A 12,081-nucleotide genomic window follows, 5' to 3' on the forward strand; every position below is an offset into this window, starting at 1 on the left:
TGACCCACGAAATATCACTTGAGGGTCCAACCCAAAACCTTAACTAATGTGAGATTATACTTCTATAAGTCTAAACATCTCAGCACATGAAAGACCACTAATTATGTAGGTGAGAGACAAGTTGCAGAGGTCTGTCGAGCAGCCACTGCTGCCAAAACATCATCTAAGGGCAAAATTTTCATTATTTTTAATCCTGAAGCCAAGTAGAAACGAATCATCTTCCAAGTGAATCAATCCAATTTTTCAGGTCCACTCAATCCGAAGTTCTGTCCATAGTCAATCAGGTGGAGAAGATGAAGGACGATGACGAGAAGCCTCCAATGACTGGGATAAGTACAGGCTAAAACATAATCTCTTATTGATCAAAGCTGGTTATAGATAAAGATTCGTGAACCACAAAAAAGGGCAAAACCTAAAGAAAACACAGAAACGGCACAATGTGTGGATTGTTTTAAGATCATCATCTAAGAAACTCCATTCAAACATGATCGAGGCTAGTCAAATTCAGTGTCCATCCTATTAGCATAATCTAATTTTTTAGATTGATGACAAAGAAAAGTGGGGAACATCCCAACAGTTTCAGAATTCAGATGAAACATACACTCCTAACTGTCTCATATGGCTAGTGTTTTAGTAATTTTCAACACTACTAGGAAAAATACCTGAAGAAGCAACCCAACCTTGAAATAACACTACTGAGCTTAACTTTCATAGCAAGATCGCCATGGATGAATAAATGTATATGCCGAAAAGATCGAACAAGCCAATGAAGAAATCATCACTTTGAAATCTTGAAGGGTATATTTGTCATTTTAAGGCATCAATGGCCAACACATCAGTAACGGAAATGCTCTAACGGAGTAGGGCTGAGTGTAACAAGTACCCTAAAGTTAGAGAGTCAGGGTGTATATTTTGGAAACACAGGGGGTTGCACTGTATTTATGGCAAACCTCAAGAGGTCGCCGTGTAATTTTTTCCCTTTTAAAATTATATTATGAATGTCCGACTTCGTCCATAAAACTACAACAATTACTCCTTATGATCTCCCCTATTTCTTCTGTCTTTATTTTCTCTCCTCCCTTTCTCGTGCACGTATCATATACTGTGTTTTCATAGGCATGCTATTAAAATTCCAGCAAATCGTTGTCACTTCATATATATTCCTTCCCTACATGTTATCCTAATATTTTATCAGAATGAGCCGGAATTTTGATTGGGTAAGGCCTTCCCCACCGCTGCCCCACCCTAATGATGGTATTAGAATGCTACCGCTTAGCATGGTTTTCAATATTGGTTTTCGTTAGCATCGGTATCAGGCTGTATCAGATGGTTTGTCTTTAATTCTAATAAAAAAAAATTGACAAATTTGCCTTTAATAAGAATTGTTGGCCAAATATCAATATCGGCCGCCACCCATACAGATACCGATATTTGAAACCATGTTGGCGAGGGGTGTCAAATTCCATCCCGAACTGATTGGTTTGATTGAATCATGACACGATCAGAAAAACGAACTCTTAATGTAAAGTTTTTTTTTTTTTTTTTGGGCATTGATGCCATTTTGATCTGGTTTTTAGACTTCAAAGTTTAGTAAGAACTCGTTCAAGAGCGATTAAGGCAGCCAAAGAATATGCTACCTCTTGCAAGTTTACAAATCTATTTTTTGTGGTTCCTGTGGGGAAATATAATCTAACAAAGTGTACTATGGTGTTGTGCATGAAACTATGAAATGAGTGTTTTTATGATCAATGGTGGACAGAGGGCTTTGCAAGATCAAATGGTCTTATGGGAAAATATAAAAACCTAATAGGGTATTTGTGAACCCAAAAGGAAAAGGGATTATTCCTAATCGGTGCCTACAATTGGGGGCAGCAAGAAGGTTGCAGCCAAATTTTTTTCCAATTAAATTTGCCGACCGGGAAGAGATCTCAATTATGGTTCGCGGCTAACATGACCTCTCCTCTAGGACCTCCATGTTAATGGTTTTAAAACTGGGACTCAGATATTAATTAATGGTGCTTCTGCTTCCAATTCAAAGAGTCATTAATCCTAAAGGGGGTCGGAACTCGTAACGTACACTGAACATTCTTTACCGTTCCACCACTGTTTCACCCTTATTAATAAGCTACTGTTCGCATTCTTCTTCTGTGAGAGAGAGAGAGGGAGAGAGAATACCTTTTCAAATTCTCATTACAAATATCAACTTGCTTCCAACGTTGCCATCTCCATAGTATTTACCTCAAAATGGAAATTGCTCGGAGCAGTCTGAGGAAGAAATCCTTCTTCAAACCCATCTTACCTGATTCATTTCATCAACTTGTAATCAAGTCCCTCTCTCTCTCTTTCTCTCTTTCTCTCTTCTTCGTTTCAATAGATCTATATATATATATATAACATGTAAATATATTTGGTCGCAGGCTATCCCGAAAGCGTTTTTATGTCACCTAATAGGTGAGAAGTGTGAGACAGGAGTAGCATTGTTAAGGAATCATCATCATCCACACAAATTCTGGCGTGTGAAGATGAAGGGTTTCAATTTTGATGAGGGTTGGAACTATTTCGTTCGAGACCTTGATCTTCGTGTTGGAGATTTGTTAGTGTTCAGACATGAAGGTGGGTTTGTCTTTGATGTTCTTGTGTTCGACCACACTGCATGTGAGAAACATTATCAACACTTTGATGTTAATAAAATGGAAGATCAGACAGGGGAGAAAGAAGACAACAGAGAGAAAGCGGAGCACATCAAGAGTAAGTTTATTTTAAACACATTTCTTCTGTCCCTCTTTCAGTTTCTGGGTTTTATACTTTCTTATAGGTTGTTAATTAAGCTTTTCTTACTATTGTGTTTTGTCTTATGTGGTTAGAAGGTTCAGCAGTTGCAGCAGTTACTCCGAGTAAGGGAGTCATGAGTAGGTCCACAGGACGAAAGGTAGCTAAAGAAAATCACAATTCCTCTACCAAATGCAGAGAAGAGAACAGTTTTAAGGTTTCAATGACAAAAAGTAACCTCAAGAATTCTATTATAGTGAGTAGTGTCTTCATATACTCTTTATCTCTCCTTCTCTGTTTCTCTCTGTCTCTCTGTGTTTGTTTTGGTTTGGAAATGTGAGAGTGCAATGTTTTGTTCAGGAAATCCCTAGGGCCTTCATGAGATCGTATGGTCTTGAAGGTAAAATCTTTGAAATGATTCTTAAAGATGGAAAGGGAAGATCGTGGTCAGTTAAACTGAACCATCGTAGAAATGGTCGGGTTTATGCGAGACAAGGTTGGGGAGACTTCATTGTTGCAGATAACTTGACAATAGGAGACACATGCGTTTTTAAGCTCATTAAGTCAGTAATTCTGTCACTGATTAAAGGACTCTCTCTCTCTCTCTCTCTCTTTCTCACATTGTTACTTGGTTTCTCGATCTGCAATTAGTTGCTTACAATTAACTCTTTACTTGGTTCAGACACAAAGGAAGTGCAATGGTTGTTGATGTTACTATAATTCGCTCCAACATTGACACAAGGGGTTTTGTGAAGGAGGAGATTGAACAATTTAAGCCCACAAACCCGTCACGCTTTGTGTCTATTCTCTATCCATTCAACTTTAAGGGGTTGTCTATGGTATGGTGCTACAGCTCTTTGTAAATATATAATCCATTTTTTTTTTTTGTTTGTTTTCAATCTAAGAAATATATGGATTGATGGACTGGAATTGTTTTTACAGTATATTCCAAGTAAATTCTCAAGATCGAACAATCTTATTGGGAGAAATTGCGATACAATTCTGAGAGATAAAAACGGAAGATCGTGGGAGATGAAACTGATGCACAGTAAGAGAAATGACAGCGAAGTCTACATAAAAGGTAATTGGCTTAAGTTTTTTTCTTTAAATGGCTTAAAGGAAGGAGATACCTGCAATTTTGAAGTCATTAGGAAGGAGAAGATGCAGGTGATTGAGTTCAAATTGCTTTGAATCAGGCAAGCTATAGACTTCAGTTAGATTGGGCTATTTTGGTGCTTTATGGATATGTTTTGTCTAATTATAGCTTCTAGCAGTGACAGTTTTTTTTTTTGGGGGGGCTTATTTCAATTTGGTGATGTTTTGATTATCGAGGGTAAATAGCACTTCTTAAAACTGCTTACAAATCTAAACCACTTGTTTACCAAAAAAATAAAAAAATCTAAACTACTTTAGACCAATCATCCCATCGAAACTGCATAATTATCCTTCTTAGTTTCTCATTGTTGAATTTAGTGTTTGAACTACCCATATCATCCATATGGTGTAATATTTTTTTGTTCTGTTTTGGCCTGAAATTTTATACTGATAGGGGTTTAATTAGTGGGTTCTATTATTGGAGCGGTCGCAGCAATAGGGTTAATGACCCTCTGACCCTAATGGTAACTAAAACTCTAATTACAATACAGAAGAAAAGCATACAAATTGATTTGATTCAAAACTTTAAGATGATTTTATTTTGTTCAAAAGGACCCTTATATATTAAGGTTTACAAAAGAAAAAGAAACCTAATTAAAACTTGAAATTTTGTTCAAAAGGACCCTTATAAAACCTAAATAAAATTGGAAATGATTAATATATCAAAAATAAAATAGGAAACTAAAATCCTAAATCATTTGTAACACTTTAGAGGCCTGGTACAGTCCTTAAACGAGCGAATTTGACCCCAAAACTTGTTGTTCAATAGACAAGAAATTAATTTGCTGACGTTTTCGATACGTTATTATGGCTCCCATAAATCCACTCGAATCAAAAAGTTACTGTTTTCAAAAGTTGCGGTTGACAAATTAATACTTGAGTAACTCACATGAAAAACATAGTTTGATATGCCATGTTACAATTATTTCAATAAATTTAAGGCTATGATTTTCACCATTGATATGATGGTGGTTGGTGGATTCCTCCCTCATATTATCAAATTGGTGAATCCGTCTCTTTTATTATCAAAAGGTTAAAATGTTTGTTTATTATTATTATTTTTGTTTTATGGAAATGGAATTGTACATGTACAAATATGGCCTCTGTTGTGGTGCAAGATGTTTACCGCACATCCTAGAATACGGCAGAGGATTTTTTTTATTAGTCATACAGGGTTGAAATTTTTTTGATATATATAAACACAGAGTTTATCATTCACATGTCAAGTTTTAAGCCAAATAAGATTAGCACCAAAGGCCCCAAGGCCCAAACAGAAGACATTAGTGTTTTTTTAACAAAAAAATGGTAGACATTATCCTGTACCAGAAACTGAAGGGTTTAAATTGTAATAAGTTAGTAGCTTTTTAGTTGAGAATTGATTCTTGTCACTCACTACTACTACTACAAGAGTCTACAATCCATGTGGGGAAAAAAAGCACTACTTGCTCGTGTGACTCCTATGCCCCAAACATGTCTTTTCAGCCAGAAATAGAAAAACGCAGCTATGTTGATGCTTTTGCGTGGATTCTCATTGACTCACATGCTGATGCGGGAACTACATGACCATACAGTGATCTCTTGCTCATATATTAATCCCTTTGATCTTTATGCATCGTTATACCATCAATTTTTCTACAAACCCCATCATGCCAAAAATATCATATTGACTGTTTTTTAATTACTAAATTAAGAATTTCAATCAAGAAAAATGGGTTTTTAAATATATCCACCACTTTTATATAACATAAAATGAATAGTGATTTTATCAACCAATTCCAACCCTCAAAATAGAATATTTTGTAATCATATTGACACCCAGTCACTATCATTGAACTCAATTTGTTGCGAATAAGTAGTTCTGACCCCTCTCATCAAATGAAAAAAAAGGTAGTTCTGATCCCTATTCTGCCATTTTGTCACTCGAATTCTATCGGGCAATCCCGACCCTCGAAACAATATCTTTTCATGTGCGAGTTTGATTGACACCTAGTTAGTTGCATTGGACTCTATTTGTTGTAAATAGTGATAGTTTTGATCTATATTCACCCATTTTACTCTACTAATTCCTTCGGCTAATCCCGGCTTCCGAAACAAAATCTTTCTTATAGGTGTCTGAAATAGAATCTTTCACTATAGATCTCCGATGGTTGTGATGTCAACATCTTTTGGACTTTTGGCAATTTCTGTTTATTCCATTTAACATTGTAATAGTAGGCTTTCATTAACTACTAGTAAGATTTATAGGAACATATGGTCTAGCAAGACCAGTTGATTTTAGCGGATTAGGTGTCTAACCCTTTTGCACACACACAGTGTTACTTGGTTTCTCTGAAATTAGCTTATAACTAACTCTTTACCTAGTTCAGAAACAAAGGAAGTGCAATGGTGGTTGATTTTACTATAATTCGCTCCAACATTGACATAAGGAGTTTTGTGAAGGAGGTTGAACAATTTAAGCCCTGCCACAAACCTGTCATGCTTTGAGTCTACTCTCTATCCATCCTACTTTAAGGGATCACCTTTGGTATGGTGCTACAGTTCTTTGTTAATAATAATCCATTTTTTTGTATCTACTCTAAGAAGTATATGGTTGATGGACACTGAGTGTGGTAAATTTTTTTTACAGCATATTCCTATTGAATTCGTAAGATTGAATAATCTTTGTGAGAGAAACTGCGATATGACTCTGAAAGATTAAAAAAAAAAAAAAAGGAAGGCTGTGGGAGATGAAACTGATGCACAAGCAGAAGAACAGAAATAAGGTTCACATCTACATAAAAGGTGATTGAGTTGAGGTTTTCTTTGTAAATGGCTTGAAGGAAGGAGATACCAGCATTTTTTAAGTTGTTTGGAAGGAGAAGAAGCAAGTGATGGAGTTCCAATTGCTTTGAATCAGTCAATGTAGACTTTAATTTATGTTTGGTTATTTTGATACTTGTGTTTTAATGATTTTGGGTAGCTTCTTAAATATGTTTTGTTATATTAAACTATGGATGAATGAATCCTATGATTTTGGTTCAATGGCTAGGGATTAAAACCTAAACTTATAACACTGGTAGAAAGCTTTCCACACGTCTTTTGTGAACCACAGTTGGACTTCAGAAGTTTGAATCAATATGCCACATCATTATTTAGTGCTTATATATCTCTGTGGGTCAAGGTTGACAATGTGTTGGTAAGCCCAAGTTTGGCCCATTTCCGTATTGTCCTATATTCCTATTTTCCTATATTCCAAGACCCAAACCAGTCTCACACAAGATGTAATAACTGAATGGGCCGGCCACTGGTACTGCACAAGGCTTCAGATAATCTTTGGCTTTGTTTGTTTGCAAGAGAAATTAAAGGAAAAGGGGAGGGAAAGTTTTTAATTATATAAATTTCTTGATCATATTTAGTACGTACTATAGTTGGAAAACCAGGTTTTGAATTGGGTGAATCACCCTCGAGTCAAGAAATCATGAAACATAGTCATGAGTCATGAAGACTTGCCCTTTATGAAATGACCAGCTTAGGTTCGAGCCAGTTCAAGTTTTCATTGATTTTCGATGCTTTTTTGCCCGAGTCATGTGAAAATCACCAAGTCTGGGTTTTTTTTATAAGGGTAATGTAGTATTCATAGATCATGAGTTTGGTCTACAACTACACAAAACACTAGAATTTTTGTTTGACGTCTTTCAAAGCAACCATAGCCTCACTCCCTCCTCACTCAGAGAAGGAAGATGGAAGATAATAAAAATGGCCAAGAGATCACTGCTTAGTCATGTAGCCCCTGCACCATTAAAGGGGGTCCAATTAGAACGTGTGCAGAGGCATAAACATGGACGACATATTTGATTTCATTGTGGGTAGGGTAGTAATTCCGTGCGCTCCTGTGTCTGGACGTTAAGGTTCATCATTCACATTTCAAGTTCTAGGACAAATTAGATTAGCACCAAAGGCCCCAAGCCCAAACAGAATACATTATCCTGCACTATGAACGAAAGGGCTAGCTGTTGGCTTGGTTAACTACTTATTGATGAGCACAACTTCGAGTCTTCGACTGTAATGAGTTGTAAGTTTTTTAGTTAGAATTGATTCTTCTCACCCACACACACACTCTAATACTACAGCGCCAATCATGTTCTTCACATTTCCCCTCTTAGTCACACAAAGGATCACAACTTCGACTGTAATTAGTTGTTAGTTTTTTTTTTTTTTTTTTGGTTGATTTTGGGGAACCTTAACTTTTCCTTGCTTTGATATTTGAAATGGGCCCAAAAAAAAAAAAGATAATTGAAATGGGCCCAAGTTTTTTTTGGGGGGTAAATAAATGGGCCCAAATTTATAGACCAGAAAACTCCGTCCAAAAGTAGTGAAAAAGATGAAACCATAAACTAACGTTTTGGGCCCTGGGTACTTGGGGCTACGTCTGAGAAACACAGGGGAAACTGTAATTTTTTAGACTAAAAACTATATCAAGAAATTATAAAAAGAAAAAGTTGCAATTCCTAGTTCGTCTTTTAGAAGGAATTCCGTCTTTTCAGATTTAGTAACTTATTGCAATTCCTAGTTCGTCTTTTAGAAGGAATTCCTTGTTTTCAGATTTAGTAACTTATTGCAATTTCTAGTTCGGCTTTTAGAAAGAATTCTGTCTTCCTGGTTTTAGTAGGATTTACTATTTAGTAACTTACTTACGTAAGTTATAAATATCAAACCCAACCTAAAGCAGAGCATCAACAAGCACGAGGAAGCCTTCCAAATCCTCTTTGCTGCTGCCGCTACTCTCAGTCTTACTCATAATGGGTCGTTCAAAGATGATGAAAAGAATTAAGAAACAGTTGCTTCCATCCATTAGAACTCTGCCAGAGGAGCTGCTCACAGAGGTGTTAGCTCGAGTTGGATCTTCTGCAGTGACTGACCTCTTCAACTTGAAACAGAGGTAACCATTAATGCTTTCATAACTAGCTACCTTAGCTCTCCTTCCCTCATTCACATCAAGTCATCTAAATTTTCTCTTTTTATTGGTTTGCAGTTGTAAAGAATTCTACAAGGCTGGGGTTGACACAGAAGTGCTTCGAAGGGTCTCATTAGAAAAGCTACCAGCAATTCCATGGCGGGTTTCATCTGGGTATCATTCCTTCATAAGACAATGCGAGGAGAAAGGTAACCCAGAAGCTCTGTTCAAGCATGGAATGGTGAGTTTTTTACTATTATTATTATTATTATTAACATGTGATTAATAAAACAAGAATTCAAAATTTTGTGGATTTCTCTTTATGGATTTAGAAATATAATTATGGTAGCTAACGTGGGATCTTATTTGTTTTTAGGTGGAATATTTTAGTAGAATGGAACAAGAGTTGGGGATTGAGTTACTGAAGAAAGCAACTTATTTTGGACATGAAGTAGCTGCATACATGCTCGGATTAATCCTTTTGTGCACTAATTACCCACTAAAAGTTCAAGCTTTAGAAATTCTGAAAAAAGTAGAGCAAGGATGTTCACCATCATCATCAACAAAGATCAAAAAATGTCGTAAGCGGTCGAAAGAGATAATCAGAGAAATGTGGACTAGTACTGTTTCTCTCCCAAAACCAGTTGAACCCATCTGTACCTGTTTAGCCTGCAATAAGAGAAATGGATTGATTAATTCTTTTGGGTGGTTGTCAATTGAAGATGAAGAACCTCCAAATTGTGAAGCTTGTACATGGGATCGGGAAATTGTTTTGCTTAGGAATGTGCTACATGCAACATAATAGACTATTCTTACTTAAATTAATGAAACTATGAGGTTGTTCTTACTTAAAAATATGTTAAAATTTTTATTACATATTTAATGGATTCCTTATTCCCTTCACATTCTCTTGTTTTTCGTTTAAGATTCAGCCGAGATGTTTCCTGAAGGATCTATTCCAGATCACCTGCTCTTTGTGGGTCTGAACAAAGGTCATATTGTGACTAAGAAAGAATTGGCTCCTCGCCCATTTAATAGAAAAGGAAAAACCAGTAAAAGAGTCATCTTTGTGAGAAACCTGATTAGGGAAGTTGCTGGTTTTGCACCTTATGAAAAGAGAATTAATCACTAAGCTTCTGAAAGTTGGCAAAGACTAGCGTGCATTGAAAGCAGCAAAGAGGAGGAAGCTTGGTTAGTCTGTTGAAGAGAAGATCACTAGGTAGAGATGTTTGCTTAACATGCATAGTTCAGTTTTTGTAATGGAGAACAAAATTTTGTCCCAATCACCCATTTTGAGGGACCATAGTCATGGATATTGTTAGATTGCATTAGGGAGAGGTAATTTCATCTATATGTGAACATCTGTTTGGTTAGTTGGTTGATGGCTTGCCATTAGAGTGCATGTCCTCAAGAGGTCACGGGATCGACTCTCTTGCTTCATGCTTGTGCCATAAAAACAGGCAACCCTTCCTTTCGGTGGAAATGAAATTAGCGATAAAGTGAGTAACATCAGATTTTTGTTTAAATAATGGCATAAGAGTCCAAAACGTATGCTGCAGGTTCAGAACTTAGGGTTGGCACTATTTAGCCTACTGCCATAATGGAGAAAAGTTCTGTGTGGGAGTGTACCACTCACACCTACACACAGAGGGGGCGAAATGATTGCCCCGCCACTACCACCGCATGAAAGGCGGAAATTCTACCCTCATGATATCAATGCTTGTGCTCTCATTGGCCCTTGTGTGCACATAGGGGCCACTCTCCCTCATAGAGAACGCCAACCCTTTGACAATATGTCTACTTGCATTAGGTAGTTTGGTTAGTTTGAAATATAGCTGGGTGATCAAGTAAATTTTCCAAAATAAAACTCTTCACCAAAAAGATTTCAAGGTTGCCACTTTTAGTGGAGATTCATAGTCTTTACGGTAATGCCACGCAAAAAAATAAAAGAATAAAGGAAACCACTTTCCCTCTCCTCTCAATTAGCTCTCCACAATTAATCGATCTCAATAGCACCACCACACGACCATGTTCCCAAAAGCATTCTCAAACTACCTAAGGGCTTCTTAGCCTTAATAGAATTACAAAAAGGGCATATCCAATGTATAAAGCTCTTGTCACTATTGGTTTGGGGAGAGTCATATTATACGCAACTTTACCTGTGACACCTGATCACAATGGAACAACCTTACCATTGCACCAAGGCCCGCCCGCCCGCCCGCCCACCCGCCCTCCCTTAATAGAATTACACTTTTTTTTTTTTAAATAATAAAAATTTATTAACAAAGCCTTAATCCTCCAAAGCACCACTACACAACCCATAGGGCTTAGCCTTACAACTAACTGTATCTTTTGAACCGGAAATTTCGTAGCCTTTCAAGGGTTTCACTTTTTCTTTAATGAAAAGTTATTTGAATGATAAAATTCAGCGATGACAATCCAATCCACACAGGGTTTTTTTGTCTCGCACCGTCCACCTGAACGCGGCTACACAAAGCTTAAACCTTTGCTGCCGCAAAATTCTTGTCGCTTTTACAGCTTTCTTGCAGTATTCAGTGTATAGAAGAAGAGAGCATAAATTGCTTGCAAGTACGGCCCGAGTAAAGAAATTTCGCATTTCACATTAACGTGGGAAATGGAAAAGGATTGCAACAAGAAGAGTTTTAAGAGCAGAGCAGGCTATGGAAATAGGAAGAAGGAGAAGGAGCTCGACTTGAAGAATCATAGTCGAAGTCCAACTCCTCTGAGATTGAGATTGAGATGGAAATCGGCCCAAGAATTTTGTTCATTCCATTTCTTGCCCATTTGCCTTTGCTGACTGCTGTGGAGATGTCACTCAGCAGCTGGGTTATCTCCTTGAGGGTTGTAATTTCCATTGCAGGTGATGTTTCAATTCCATGCACCCTTAAATCTATCTATCTATCTATGAAAGTAAATTAAGAAAGCTAGAAATTGCTGAAAAAGGGCAATTTTTTAACTAACCCTATCAGCTCCTTGGGTGGGTCTTCTGCTTAATTTCAGTTTCAGGTTTGGTTTTTGCACAAAGCATGGTGAAGTATGGGATTATGTCCTTAATGATGGCATACTTAACCGACGTTCGGAAATTGAAGAGTTCCAAAGCTGCAGTGATAAAGAATGTAGGAGAAGGGGCAGCAGGAATACTAAAGGTTGTGATGGCTCACATCACTTCTGCTCATCTAAATCGTTTCCGCATCAACTCCTTA

The sequence above is a fragment of the Telopea speciosissima genome, chromosome 7 (genome assembly GCF_018873765.1).
Source record: "Telopea speciosissima isolate NSW1024214 ecotype Mountain lineage chromosome 7, Tspe_v1, whole genome shotgun sequence".
In the NCBI taxonomy this organism is placed as follows: Eukaryota; Viridiplantae; Streptophyta; class Magnoliopsida; order Proteales; family Proteaceae; genus Telopea; species Telopea speciosissima.